Source organism: Stomoxys calcitrans, chromosome 3, assembly GCF_963082655.1.
Source record: "Stomoxys calcitrans chromosome 3, idStoCalc2.1, whole genome shotgun sequence".
In the NCBI taxonomy this organism is placed as follows: Eukaryota; Metazoa; Arthropoda; class Insecta; order Diptera; family Muscidae; genus Stomoxys; species Stomoxys calcitrans.
This window is the reverse complement of record NC_081554.1, coordinates 90,268,552-90,283,998: the sequence shown is the minus strand read 5'-3', so window position 1 is coordinate 90,283,998 and position 15,447 is coordinate 90,268,552. Positions and strand designations below refer to the sequence as shown.

At 37.6% G+C, this 15,447-nt stretch overlaps 1 protein-coding gene across 1 annotated transcript in view; it reads left to right on the top strand.

Annotated features, from left to right (window-relative positions):
• Window positions 1-8,628: 8,628 nt before the first annotated feature.
• LOC106085125 (protein abrupt) overlaps window positions 8,629-15,447 on the top strand; it is a 260,695-nt gene continuing 253,876 nt past the window's right edge. The window contains exon 1 of the mRNA XM_059364237.1: window positions 8,629-8,707. The gene's annotated coding sequence lies outside the window, so the exon portion shown is untranslated. The remainder of the gene's footprint in view (window positions 8,708-15,447) is intronic.

Genomic DNA, 15,447 nt, shown 5'->3' with positions numbered 1-15,447 from the left:
TACGCATTAATTTGGGCAGTCTGACACACTTTTTGTTGTGATAAAGTGAGCATTTCTCAAAATTAAGAGTTATTTTCTATAAATAAATCCATTACGTGGTGCAAGAAATTTTAAAAGCAATAGTTTTCATGCTATTAAACCAAAAAAATGCCAATGCTTTCAACATCACCCTGGAATATAAAGCACCCCGAAAATTTCGCTCAGAATATCTCAATACATTTCTTATGGCAACGAAAATTTCGTTTGAGGTGCATACTGCCCTTAAATTAGAAATGGCAATCGGTGCAGCTCATTTAAAATCGCGATGAAAACAATGCACTACATTTAGATTTCCTTACGTATTATGCGATTTTGGCTTGTTTTGCGACCCCAGCTTTGATATGAGTAAGCATGGGCAACAACATCAATTTCGCATACAAATGGCCAACATTCTTCTCAATCTTATGAAGCGTTCATACAACCAACAACTCAAAATATGTGAAAGCAGCAAATTTCAAACATCCAACAACATCGTCATCATCATCATCAGAGCTTTATTAATCAGTATGAAGTGTATGTGATACCAACAAAGTCTTTCAAATAAGACATACTTGCATGAAGACCGAGAGTGAACACAACATCATACCATCGCACATTTGACTATGGGGCCATCATGGCAGTGGTTGGTTGTGTTATTGTATGACAGTGTCTGCTGGTATGACGTGTCATTGCTAACGGCCCAATGGTGAATGAGTTGTAAGGAAACTTCCGTACAAGAGAGTGTGCTGCAAATGAAAATTCCGGTATGGGGACAAACAATGTAAGGATGACGACGGTTTCCAATGTTTTGGCAAGTTTTTACAGTGAATGAGAGAGCGCAAGAGCAAAGCCCAACAAACAAGTCATATGTCCTGTCCGTCTGCCGTCTATTTATTTGTTTGTTTGTCTGAATGAATGAATTTCGGATTGAACAGTCAGATTTAAGCCATCCATAGTGAGCAGTTCCTTGAAAGGATGCCAGATTTTTTGTTGAAACTGGGCTATACTTGAAATCAGTGGAATTCTGAGTTATGTACCCAAATTGTACACTCAACCAAATTTGTTATTCATAACATGCGAAAGCATGCCGTTTCACCAAACAGAGGGCAGCTTAATTAGCAAACAAAATTTTCTGTATTAAGTACAGCCATCTGCTGAAAAACAATTTTATGTAATTTTTTATGTTTGCCTATAACTTGTTTTGAAAACAAGTTAGAAATTTTGTTGGAAGAGATGATTTTAATTTATGGAATATTACTGTAAAGCAACTAACGGATCCATCCATTGGATCGCTCCCACCAAAAAGGTGTTACAAACTACAGGTCGCAATTCTCATCCGACCGTCTTCAGATTTGGCACATAAATTTTTTTTTTCTTGGCGCACGAAGCCGATTGAAATAGGAAACCCATATTGTAATTGCGTGGTCATTTGTTAACCAATTCTATCGAAATTTAGTTGAAAGGATTCTCTCTTGACTTTCGACATTACTTTTGAATTTCATAGCAATCGGTTCAGATTTAGATATAGCTGCCATATATGTATTTTGCCCTATTTTCACTTCTAGAGCCACTGCAAGCGCATTTATTGACCAATCTTGGAAAAAATTTGCACAACGCTTTCCACGATGACTATCAAAATTTTTAAGAAGTTTGGTCGAAATCGGTTCAGATATATTGGGTTGCCCAAAAAGTAATTGCGGATTTTTCATATAGTCGGCGTTGACAAATTTTTTCACAGCTTGTGACTCTGTAATTGCATTCTTTCTTCTATCAGTTATCAGCTGTTACTTTTAGCTTGCTTTAGAAAAAAAGTGTAAAAAAGTATATTTGATTAAAGTTCATTCTAAGTTTTATTAAAAATGCATTTACTTTCTTTTAAAAAATCCGCAGTTACTTTTTGGGCAACCCAATAGCTCCCATATATATATTCGTCAGATTTTTGGTAATTTGCAATAATATTGTCATTTGTCAATCGTAGTTATTAAAGTTTCAACATATTTACTCGAAATTTGATACGAAAAACATCTACACTCAGAGAAATTTTTTAGTAAAAACAGCAAAAATGTTTGCTATAACAGCAGAAATTCTGCTGAAAATGGGACAGCAGTAATTTGTTGCTAAAACAGCAAACATTTTCTGTTGTTTTCAAATGGTTAATGGTTAAACTTTGAATGGATTTTATTCCAAATTTTTAACATTTAATTTAAACATTTTAATTTAATGTCAGCAGATAGTGTTTGCTGATATCAGCAGACTAATTTTTCTGGGTGCACCGAGGTCCATCAAAATTAGTTCAGAATTAGATATAGCCCCCAATTTCTACTTATGGGGTAGGTGTAGGGTATTACACAGTCGGCACCGCCCGACTTTTGCCTTTTCTTACTGGTTTTCTCGTAAAGTAAAGCGATGGATGTTTACTCGAAATGCAACACTCATTCACATTTCTCTTCTGGTACCATGCTTCAAATGTTTGATAAGTAATACCACTTAAAACAAGCAAAAACGTGCTTAGTTCGATCGGACCGAATCTTAGATACCCTCCTCCATGGATCGCATTTATCAAGTACTTTGCCCAGTATCTCTTTATAGGCAAACATAGGATAACGGATAAAAATTGTTATGCTATGGAGCCATGTCAGGTTATGGACTTCATGCAAAATTTTAGCCAAATCAGATAATAATTGCGCACTCTACAGGCTCAAAATATCAAGATCCGAGATCGGTTTATATGGCAGCTATATAAAAACATAGACCGATATGGCCCATTTACAATCCCAGCTGACCTACACTGATAGGAAATATTAGCGTGCTTTCGACACGCTAACTTCCGGACGGACGGACAGACGGATGGACATGGCTAGATCGACATAAAATGTCGCGACGATCAAAAATATATATACTTTATGGAGTCTCAGACGAATATTTCGAGTCGTTACAAACAGAATGACGAAATAAGTTTACACCTTATCCTATGGTGGAGGGTATAAAAATGTTTGTATATATTCAGATATAGATGCCATATATGTATACTGATCTCCCGGTGTTTTGGCGGTGGAGCGGTCTCCCAATCACTTTGCTCCTAAATTGTATATATTTGAGACCCATATTGTCGTGATTGGGTTTTGGGATGGGCCTAGGAACCCCACTCTAATAATGGATACCAAATTTTTGTTTTTCGTTTACCAAAGTAGTGTAAAAAATGTTCGCTTGAATTTTACCACTGCCGGCTTTGAAAATTAGGGTAAAGGGGATTTGTGTTTAGGGTACATTGTGCCCCTTCCAGACCAAACTACAAAATCTACAAAAATTTAAAGAAAATCGGTTCAGCCGGTTTGAGCCTACAAGGAACAAAAAAAATTTCAAATCGACTTTCTTCGACTTCAATTATTCGACTTTTTTAAAAGGTAAACGTCGACTTCGATTTTTTTTTTTTTTTTTTTTTGATTATTCGACTTTTTTAAAAAGTGAACGTCGACTTAGATTTTTTTTGATTAACCGATAATGGGCGATAGTACCGGGTGCGCCAGAAAAATTTACTTATTTGAAAAAACTCCCGAGAGATGAGTTGGGCAGGGAGGGGGTCGAAATGTGGCGCACCTGTAGGGGGAAGTCCCCATGTTTGTTTTTCTCTCCAGTCAAATGCCATCATGCTCTGGATTAGGGAGCAGCGGGCCTTCGCCATCAAGAGCTTTTTTCTCTCGTTACGCGCAGTTATCGTGAACGCAGCTCGTTACAGAAACATGTGGAACCACAGCACACACAGCACGAGGCTCAGGGAATTAGTTTCTACATTTCCTCGACCGCCTCATCTCTCTCAGAGTTGTATCGGTGCTTTGGTTGAAGTTTCACAATCTATAAGAATTGAGATAGATGATAAAAGGGTTTCATTTCTGGTACTTAATTGATCATTCCAAAGCCTTCGATTGCGTTAATCATCTGAACTTGTGTAGCAAGCTCCATTTTTTTTTATTTCAGCATTACGGCCGTGAAATTAATTAAATCTCACCTCAGTAATAGACTACAATCCGTGTGCATTGGAAAAAGAAAATCGAAGTCATTATCTTTGCACCAAAGGGGTGTCACAGGGTTCCATTATAGGGCCTCCAATGCTTTCTCTTTACACAAACGATATTACCAGACAATTGACTCATAGTCAAGTCCTCCTTTATACCTACCACCATAGGACAGAGGGAATACTCATTTTGTTATTCCGTTTTCAATACATTTGACCTTACAAAGTATATATATTTCAGATTGTCGTAAAATTCTAAGACGATTAAACGATGTCCGTGTGTCTGTCCACCTGTCTGTGTGTGTATCCTCTAAAGACTTCAAAAATTTAAATATTTAGCTGAAATTTGTCACAGACCCGTATGATTTCTAGGTTAAGTTCTTAAAGGAGCTATATTGGACTATGATTGGATATATTGGGTTGCCCAAAAAGTAATTGCGGATTTTTTAAAAGAAAGTAAATGCATTTTTAATGAAACTTAGAATGAACTTGAATCGAATATACTTTTGTACACTTTTTTTCTAAAGCAAGCTAAAAGTAACAGCTGATAACTGACAGAAGAAAGAAAGAATTTGTCAACGCCGACTATATGAAAAATCCGCAATTACTTTTTGGGCAACCCAATAGCTGCCATATAGACAGATCGGCCTATTTATGGCCTTTATTATCCGATTTCGCTGTAATTTTGAAAAGGGAGCTTTATTAAGTCTATCGACATCCGAGTTGAATATGGTTCATATAGAGCCATATTCACATATAGCTACCATATAATCCGATCTGCCGATTTAGGGATTTGGACCTACAACTGCTGCTTGTCGAGGCGATGTTGTCAGTATCCGCCGAAATAGTTGGAGCGCTGGAATATGTATTTCCGAGCCAAACTGGTATCTCCTCAGATGGTCGTGCAAGTTTGAAGTATTTCGCTTGTTTTGAACTCCTTTCCGTAGTTAAGGCACCTTGCAAACGTTTTGTCATCTGATTTTTTTTTGTGTTCTCCTCTCGTTCGCCAAGTCTTTCTCCGAACTCGTGGTGCTCCAATGCCTGCTGATCAGCGTTCTATACACTGAGTGTGAGGGAGCTCCTGCAAATATTAATTTTCCCCGTAAAAATCCCACTAAGAAATAGGGGCAAACTTTCCACGTATCAATAAATCCAGTTCGATTCAATTTTAAACTCAATGATAAGGGAACTCCTTTTCATAGCCGAGTCCGAACGGCATGCCGCAGAGCGACACCTCTTTGGAGAGAAGTTTTTACATGGCATAGTGCCTCACAAATATTGCCAGCATTAGGAGGGGAAAACCTATTGACGATAGTATCAATGGGCACTATCGAAAATGTCTTGGCCGCTATCAATAGTACCCAACCATCGATAGTGCCGAAAGTGCTATCGATAGTTCTTCACCTCTAAAAGATATACCATAGTGGTTCTGTGAGTAATATTGATGAGTGTGTAACTAGACTTAATGCAGATATTACCAACGTTTATTGTCGTTCAGACATAAGTCTCCGCCTTCTAAAAGGTATTAACTTTCTTCCTCTATCAGATTGGACAAATCTCAGTCTTTGAAACAAATATCTGGGTTTCTTTTCCACAATAACCGTATGAAAAAATATTAATGATCTGGTATTTAGAAGATTGTTGAAACTAAGTCCAAATAGAGAAAATAGATATTGTGAAACATGCTGACTCATTTTTAAACCACACACATAACGGACTATGCTGTTAAAAGCCAGATTCAATTTTCGGAGGCTCGAAAAATCACAATTCGAAAAAAGTTCACAACCATATATTAAACCTAAAACTAGGAATGTTTTCGCCAGAAGAATTCGCATATTTATGGGTGTAAAAGAGTGTGTGATCCATAAAGCCCGAAGCTTTGCATAAGTCTGCCCGGCTGCAATGTTAGCATGATCGGACTAGCTCCAAGAACTGTTAAAAACCACGCCTAAATTCTTGGCACCAGATACATCCTCTGACCATTAACGAAAATATCCGGTTGCCGCATGTTGAAATTTACTTGGATTTAACAACAAACCATTTGCAGTCGTCCAGTCATAAACGCGATGTAGGTCCGCGTTAAGTTTACTTATGCAGTCGTCTACATTGTCCACAAAGCCGCTTTGAAAAATCTGCACGTCATCAGCATACATCATAATCTGACCGTGTGCAAGTTGACGAGACAAGTCGTTCACATATAATGAAAAAAGAAGTGGACCTATAATCGAGCCTTGTGGAACCCCCTTAGGTACGAACAAGGGGTTAGGTAAAATATTCCCTACGCATACAGACTGCCGTCTATCGCTCAGATACGACATTATCAGACTCGTTGCCGTTGATGTGAAGTTAATAAAATTCCGTAGTTTCATGCACAAATTCAGGTGATCAACCGTGTCGAAAGCTTTGGAGTGATCCAAAAGAACCAGAAAGCCAATTTGGTTCTCATCAATGTCATATCGGATCGATTCAGCCACTTCAACCAATGCAGTAATGCAACTATTATCAGAACGGAAGCCGCACTGTCTTTCTGACAACAGGGACTCTTGGTGAATATATACCGACATTTCTCGAAACCCTAAGAGAGATAGCATAGAATTGATATCGGCGGATAATCAACGTTGGATTTGGGAATGGGGATAATCTTTGCATGCTTCCAAATAATAGGATACACACTGGAGCTCAAAATTGAATTAAAAAGGTACGTAAAGTACGATAGGAGATATGGAAGCAACATTCGTACAAATCTCGGATCAACTCCGTCCAAGCCAATAGCATTTGACTTAACACGGACAAAACTCTCATAATCTTCCTCCCGGCTAACACATCTAAACTCAAAAGGACTGCGGGCCTCAAAAACCGAAAGCCGGCCCTTCATCATCTCTGTAAAATTGCGTGTCCGTTTGTATATCGGGTATGCTTACGAAGGCCCTGTTGAGTTCATGTAGATCCCCATGGTATCGAGTGTTTGACTTGAGTTTACCCACTCTGATATCATGTATCACCTTCCACTTACTCTTTTAGTTCATGTAGATCCCCATGGTATCAAGTGTTTGACTTGGGCTGACCCACTCTCATGTCATGTATCACCTTCCACCTACTCTTCGAGCCCACTGCGCAATTATATCTTGAAGAATAATACTCCATTTTAGCCGCATTAATAGAACTGTTAACTTTCCTCCTGGCTTCACGGAATTCTTCTTTCAGCTCTGGAGACTTGAAACGCTTTCATCTACTGTAAGCCTATCCCCGATAAGCGCCTTGATTCTTGAATTGAACCATGGCTTTGTTTTGGCCGAAGCCCTTTTAATCCGTATTGGAACTGTTGCATCATAGAAACGTAAAATGTTATCCGTCATGAAAGCCGTCTGCTGATCGACAGTTAAAAGTGTCTCACTTACTCTCTCACTTCTCTCAAAACATGTATTCTCTTTGCATAGACTTTTTTGGCTCCTGAACTTATTAAAGGATGTGAAAGGATTTTCTCAAATTGTGATTGAACCAGTCTTCACAAATTAAACGTAGCTTTTAATAACATTATTCGATATGTATACGGATTGAAAAGAACGGATTATGTGCTTCAATTTGCGAATTCCCTCTATGGCTACAATTTTGACACACTGCTTAAAGATTCTTATTATTTATTCAAAAAAATATTGTAAAGTAGAAATCAAATTGTCTCTACACAGATAAAAATAATTTTGAAAAACAACAACATTGGTTGAAAAAACATCTACGAAAGTTGTTAATTTTCCTGCAACAATTTATTTTGAATCTCAACGACCCAAAGTACAAATTTGTTGCAAGCCAACTTATTATAACTACAAGCTTTAATGTTTTCTGGTTTGCCAGAATGTAGAATAAAGTTATGCCCTACAACTAAATTTATTTTTCATACATATCTATACGGAAGCTATATCCAAATACAGACCGATGGGCCCATATTAAATGCGAATGTCGTAGGGTGTAAAACAGCTCAAAGTGTCATATATCAACGAAATCGGATAATAAACGCTGCTCTTAAGGATCCAAGAACAGAAATCGGAAGATCGTTATATATGGCAGCTATATGCAACTATAGACCGATATGAACCATATAAGGAACGGATATCAGAAAGCGTAACATAGGCCTTTGCGTCAAATAATTGGATCAAATAATTGTGGCATTATTTTTAATTGTTTTAATTTACATTTGTTTCAAAATTTAACAAAAAAAAAAAACTTTAATAATAAATGTTTTTATTTTTCTGGTCTATTATGTTTTTATTTACTATAAAATCAATAAATAAATTAAAATTTCTCACATCGATTTGTTTGTCTATTCCATCCCGCCTAATTTGCTCGATAAAAATCCAAACGGCATCACTGGTTCTAACGACAATTGTGTGGCAAAAAAAAAAAAAACATAGGAGTCGCGGAGAACAAATGTGTAGTTTTTTCGTCTTGAAAGCAAAACGGGTGGTGTGACACTATTTGTGTGCGTGCCTGCGAGTGTGTGTGTGTGTTAGCTGAACTCGTATGTCGTCAAGTGCGAATAGTTTAGTAAAGTTTTCAGTTAGTGTTTGCCAATGGTCGGTCGTGGTATCATCATGCAGAAGGTTCGAGTGCGACTATCAATGAGCAGCCCAAGCATAACGTGGGGGTCGTAATATTTTGCCAAGTCGTGTATGGTGATTGGGGGTGTGTGTGCTTTTTTGTTTCATTGGACATGTTTTTGTTTTGTTGCTGGCAAACCAAAACATGAGCTTGAGTGCGCCGGTGTGTGTGCGTGCAGATGTTCATTACTTGCTGGCTCTGCAATGCTTACGATAATTATGATGATGGTGATGATGATTATGACTATGATCATCATTGTCTACATATTTGCCAATGAAGTTGGGCTGTTACTCTTCTCCTCATGAGTAGTTAGTTAGTTAGTTGTGAATGTCGTGTGCTCACCCTCTGGCTCTTGTTTTTGGCCAACGATGGTAACTTTTGTTATTGTCTGTTTTAGTTGGCCCACCATGTGTGGTGTAGTGAGTGAATGCTTGCCGCTGGCCGGCTGGCCGGCTGGCTGGCTGTTGGTTTGGTGTGTTTGATGATGATGACGATGAGTGTTTTAGTTGCGAGTACACCAGCAACGGGAAACGGACAAAGCACAACGAAGCTTTAACTGAAATTACTGTTTTTGTTTTTCTTTCGTGTGATTTGTGTTTCATGTGTGTGTGTGTGTGTGCTTTTGTTTTGCACTGTCGTCTGTCTTGTTATTTTCTGAGCGATTGTGTGTTTGTGCTCGGTCTGTCTGTCGGTCGACCGACTAGAGTAGAGTACTCTTCTACTACGGCGATGGCTGTGACGACGACGACGACGACGCGAGGATAGCCAGCAGCACATTACCCACGACGGCAACGGCGACAACACAAACGGAGAGCGTAACAACAATGATTTCTTACGTTGCTTTTGCTGTGCTTGTTACGCCGTAATAACAAATAATCAAAATCAGTACGCTTTTAGCAATCAGGCGGGTAACAAGTACATTTTGTTTTATTCTCGTTATTTGGTTGATTTGTTGGTTGGTCGGTTAGTTGCTTGGTTGTCTTGGCCGCCGACAACTACGATGGACCGAGCTACCGACCCCCTTAAAAATTCGACCACTCTTAACGCGACTTGGTGTTTCTGATTTTTTGTTTTGATTAATTTTTGGCAAATTTAATTTTTTTTCATTTGCTTTAAAACGAAATACAAAAACAGCTGCACTTTGAGTTGATGGTCCGAAAAAAAACAACAAAATTAACTGACATACAATTAATTAATTGATCAAATAATCATAACAATAACAATAACAACAACTAAAGAAGCAATTAAAGTAAACAGAGATTTCTCAAAATCAAGTGCCTGTGTTTGTGTGTGTGCGCGTTTGTGTGTTTATCGGAGTGCCTTTGCAGAGGTTAATTAGTGCAAATTTCGGAACGTAGACCGCAAAACGCAGTGTCTGCAATGTTTAAAGCAGATAATTGATAATGATTATGTTAATTAATTGCAGCATTACTTAAACCAAACTTTTCAAGGAAGCATTTGTGCAATGGCATAGTGCCTGCTAAAAAAATCACAACAGACAACAAACAAAATGAGATAAGTGTGTGCAAAATTTGAAAGAAAAACAAAAAATAACGATTTTAATTAAGAAATAATTTCGTAAAAAAGGGTTGTCAAACTTCCAAGGCATTTCAAGTGAAAAAACAAACATTTATAGATAAAAAAACGTTGTAGAAAATAAATACTTTTAAAATTTTTTTATAATTTTTTTTTGCCTACAATTAGACACATATTAAAAAATCAAATAAATTCCGCGATACGTAAGAAACCACCCTTTTCTATTGTCAATAGTCTAACTGAACTGTTTAAAAAGGGAACTACTTTTACAGCATAAAAAATTCTTGAACTTGTAAAGTTTTTGTTCATTTTAGTGAATTGTGTTCGAAATATTTTAGAGAAATGAAAAAATTACAAAAAATATATAAATCAAGTGAGCGTTTTCCAGATCTCTCTAATTCTGCCGTTCTAAAATAAAGTAAGTTTTCGAGGAGAAAAGTATTTAAAGTGCTAATTACCTGTTTCAGTCAGTTAGAATATAGGTATGGGTGTACATGATACTACAAGTTAAGATTTTCAGCGCAGGAATTTTAATCATTTACGTTACGCAAAATTTTGAAAAAATACAAGCACCTCAAAAGTATCTGCAACTGTGAAAATTCGTTTGTCAGGTATTCCAGAGCCACAACAAACTGCCACTAATACATATCTGCGTCTTTTACCAGGGACACTGTTGTCTTGTCCCAAAGTCAACTTCCTAACTTTCAACCATATTTTGATCTTCATTTTAGATTCACTCATTTTAGAAAACCATTTTTTTCAGTGCAGAGCAGATAAAATACATGATGGCTAGGGACCAGTGGCCCGTGCTAAGGCCTACCCATAGAAGATATTGTGACCCGATCTAAATAAGTTCAGCTGTAGGAACTAGAGACAGTGGTTAAGTGCCTTAAACGATTAAAATTTGTATCGCTGCTTTCAAGCGCATTTTTATAACCACCACCCTGTTGTCTGTTGAAATCACACTACAGTCCTTAAAAATAGAGATATTGAGCTGAAATTTTGCACAGATTCTTTGTTTGTCCATAAGCAGTTTAAATTCAAAGATGGGCCATATCGGACTATTTCTTGATATAGCCCCCATATAGACCGATCCGCCGATTTAGGGTCTTAGGCCCATAAAAGCCACATTTGTTATAAGATTTTGCTGAAATTTGGGACAGTGAGTAGTGTTAGCCCCTTTGACATCCTTCTTCAATTTGGTCCAGATTTAGATATATCTATCATATAGACCGATCCGCCGATTTAAGGTTTTGTGCCCATGAAAAGCGCATTTATTGTCCGATTTTACCAAAATTTGGCACACTGAGTTGTGTTATGCCCTTCGACATCCTTCTTCAATTTGGTCCAGATTTGGATATAGCTGCCATATAGGCCGGTCTCTCGATTTAAGGTTTTGGGCCCATAAAAGACGCATTTATTATCGAATGTCGCCAAAATTTGGGACGGTGAGCTAAGTTAAGCCCTTCGACATCCTTCTTCAATTTGGCCCAAATCGGTCCGTATTTGGATATAGCTGCCATATGGACCGATATCTCGATCTCTATCTCGATTTAAAGTCCTGGCCCCATAAAAGCCGCATTTATAATCAGATTTCACTGAAATTTGACACAGTGACTTATGTTAGGCTTTTCGACATCCGTGTCGTATATGGTTCAGATCGGTTTATTTTTTAGATATAGATATAGAATGTTCAAACCAATAAAGATTATATCCTAGATATATTCAAAATAATTACCGTAGGGTTCTCTGTTTCTATTACAAATAGAAAACAAACAACCTAATATATAAAGTTAGGCCGAAAATGTAGCAATAGCATTGACTGACTTCTTAGATTGTTCTCATCTGTCACCACAACCAGACTCATCAGTAGGATCTATCAAACTGGACACATGAATTTAAGTCACAGCTTGGTAGCAGCCATTCACTGAAAAACTCTTTTTTACGCAATTTTCACAATTCTTTTACACCATTTTGACAATACTTTTCTAAAAGGTCCATGGTCACAACAAAAACAGTTTAATCCAGTATTACAGGTGTTAGAAAGCCTTATAACTTTTATCCCTGACGTGATAAGGAAGGTTGCTTTTGGGGAATGACAGGTTGGCCGTGGTGTTTTCAACCTAAGCCACGGGGAGAGTTGAAGGAGTTCACACTGCATTCTCAACCCAATTATTAAACCTTTAGAAGAATCAAAGCAAATGCTTAAATTTGGGTGCGAGATCTGCAAGATTGCAAATGCAAATTTGCCCATGAACATTCCATTAAGCAACAGTGGTAAACTTCTCACAAATCAATGAGTGTTGCTCAATGATAAGGGATCTCGTTTTTGTAGCCGGGTCCGAAGGGCGTGGCGCAGGGCGACATCTCTTGGGAGAAGTTTTTACATGGCGAAGTACCTCACAAATGTCGCCATCATTTGGAGGGGATAACCACCGCTGGAAAATTTTTTCTGATGTTCCTGGGGTCACATGCACCATCAGTCATGAATGAAAAATCAAAATCATTTGATTTTTTCGATGTTTGGCGTCTTTCGTTTACCGTTTAAACAGAAATGTGTAATTATTACGGAACAGATATTGAAATACACGTTCTGTCCAAAATAAAATTATAAAAAGAGAAGAAAAGTTTGCAAAATTATATAAAATCAAAAAAAAAAAATCGATGTACCGTCATTGGCAAAATCTGTAATCAACATATACACACGATGAGAACGATCCTGGTGTGACGTAGATTAGATTTTTCCACAGATTATTTAGTTGTATAAAATTCCTACGAGCACTAGTGAAGCAGAGAGACTCATCTTTCATCTTTATAAGCTACCTCCATTTTATGGTCTAGTCTCTCATACAGACTCTTCTTGGTTAAGACATTTTTTATATTTTCAGCAATTAGGCGAAAACCACCGCAAAAACACATTTTTAATGTCCTCGCTAGAAAACCCTTAGTATCAGCGTGTTAGGCGGACATTCTATGCGTCACGTTGATAATTTTTTTAAAAAGCGAGAACAAATGCTATCTTAGTTGACTATGTTGACCCGACGGCATTTAAACTTTGGATTTAATAAAAATTATATTTTTATGACAAAATTTTGCAAATATCGGTAGCAATGCCTGTTTTTCGCAGAAATGCATCCTAAACACGCACAAGGTTCCATAAACAACATCCAAACGGGAGTTTGTACACTGAAAAAAAGTGAACTCTAACTTAAAGATGTTACCTTTATCTAAGGAGTTTTGTAATGATTGGGAACCAAAGAAGCTAAACTTCAAATAAAGATGCTAGCCTTAAATTTAAGTCGCTATATACTAACTGAAGGCCACCGTAGCGTAGAGGTTAGCATGTCCACCTATGACGCTGAAAGCCCGAGTTCGAATCCTGGCGAGACCATCAGAAAAACTTTTCAGCGGTGGTTTTCCCCTCCTAATGCTGGCAACATTTGTGAGGTACTATACCATGTAAAAACTTCTCCCAAAAGAGGTGTCGCACTGCGGCACGCCTTTCGGACTCGGCTTTAAAAAGCAGGCCCCTTATCATTTAAGCTTAAACTAGAATTTTACACCGTAACTTAGTCCCAAAGTTAATTTCCTAACCATCAACGATATTTTGACCTTTATTAAAAGATTGTAGCGTTAAAAACCAAAATTGAAAATAAAGGTTAATTTAAACTACAATTTAAGATAACAAAAATCTTTAACATTAAGTAAAACAAGCAAAAGCGTGCTAAGTTCGGCCGGGCTGAAACTTGGGAACCCACCACCATGGATTTTGCTAAAATATGCGAGCTATATCTGGTTATAGATCGAATTGGTCCGTACATAGCGCAGTTGTTGAGAGTTATAACAGAACACCGCATGCAAAATTTCAGCCAAATCGAATAAAAATCGCGACTTGTAAGGGCTCAAGAAGTCAAATCGGGAGATCAGTTAATATGGGAGCAATATCATGTTATACACCGATCTGAACCGTACTCAACACAGTTGTTGGAAGTCATAACAGAACACTATGTGCGAAATTTCAATAGGACAAAAGTCGTGGCTTCCAGGCGCTCTAGAAGTCTAATCGGGAGATCGGTTTATATGGGAGCTATATCCATATCCGAACTGATATGCCCCATTTGCAATCCCCAACAACCTACATTAATATAAGTTATCTGATCAAAATTTCAAGTGACTAGATCTACACGTTCGACTGCTATCGTGATTTCGACAGACGGACGGACGGACATGGCTAGTTCGAATTAGAATTTTCAAGACGATCATGAATATATATACTTCATGGGGTCCTAGATCAGGTGTTACAAACGACATGACTAGATTAGTATACCCCCATCCTATGGTGGTGGGTATAAAAATCTTTCGTCAAAGGTATTTCCTTAAAAAACTAGAAAATTAATCATATTTAAATAAAGTTCATGAAGAACTTTGGCTCGAACCTTTAAAGTCAAGAGAGAAATTTTTTCAGTGTATTATTGCTTGTGATAGGATTTTTTTAGGTCTTAAACCAAGGATCATAGTAGTCCCTTGAGATAAAAGTAACACCACACGTGCAGTGGAAACACTAAATAGGTCTAAATTTCTTTACTTCGAGTATTCACTTGAGGTCTGAGAACAGGAATAAATCGCTGGGACCAGATCTGCAGAGTAGGGTTGTTGAGGAAGCAAGCCAAAGTTAAATTTCATAAAATTTTGTCAATGTTTTAATCGATTTGGTACACGGTGCATTGTTAAAAAGAACGTTCTTCTTCTTCATATGGGACGGTTTTGCATGATATCGTCCTTTAAACGTTACAATAACGCTATGTAATCTCGCGTGGTATCCTTTTTGGACAGTGCTATCGAAAATATTTGTTCACTATGTTCTCAGTCACAGCTATCTCGATAAACTTCACTTCACTTAATCATCCAAAAGTATTTTGTTTGACGCCTTCGTCGGTAACAGGCTCTTTCGGGCGTCCACTGTGTGTATCGTCCTTCGTTCAGATTGCGGTTCGTTGCAAATCACAATTTTTCAATTGAAAATTTTCCAAGCATTGAGACATAATTTTCTTTGTTCCGTATAAGTTTTGATTCTGAATTAATTTGTGACTTGGAGAAGAGCGACACTGTAAAGTTTAAACACGATTGAGAAGTGCTAACTAGCGCTGAAAAATGTGGTGATTTCGATATGAGTTGGAAGCAGTATTTAGGTAATAAGCTCCATGAGATTGGGAGATATATTAATATCTATGTTCTGTTCATTTAAGACTCTTAAATTATTGAGCTATGCCCGTCCGTCGGCGAAAAGC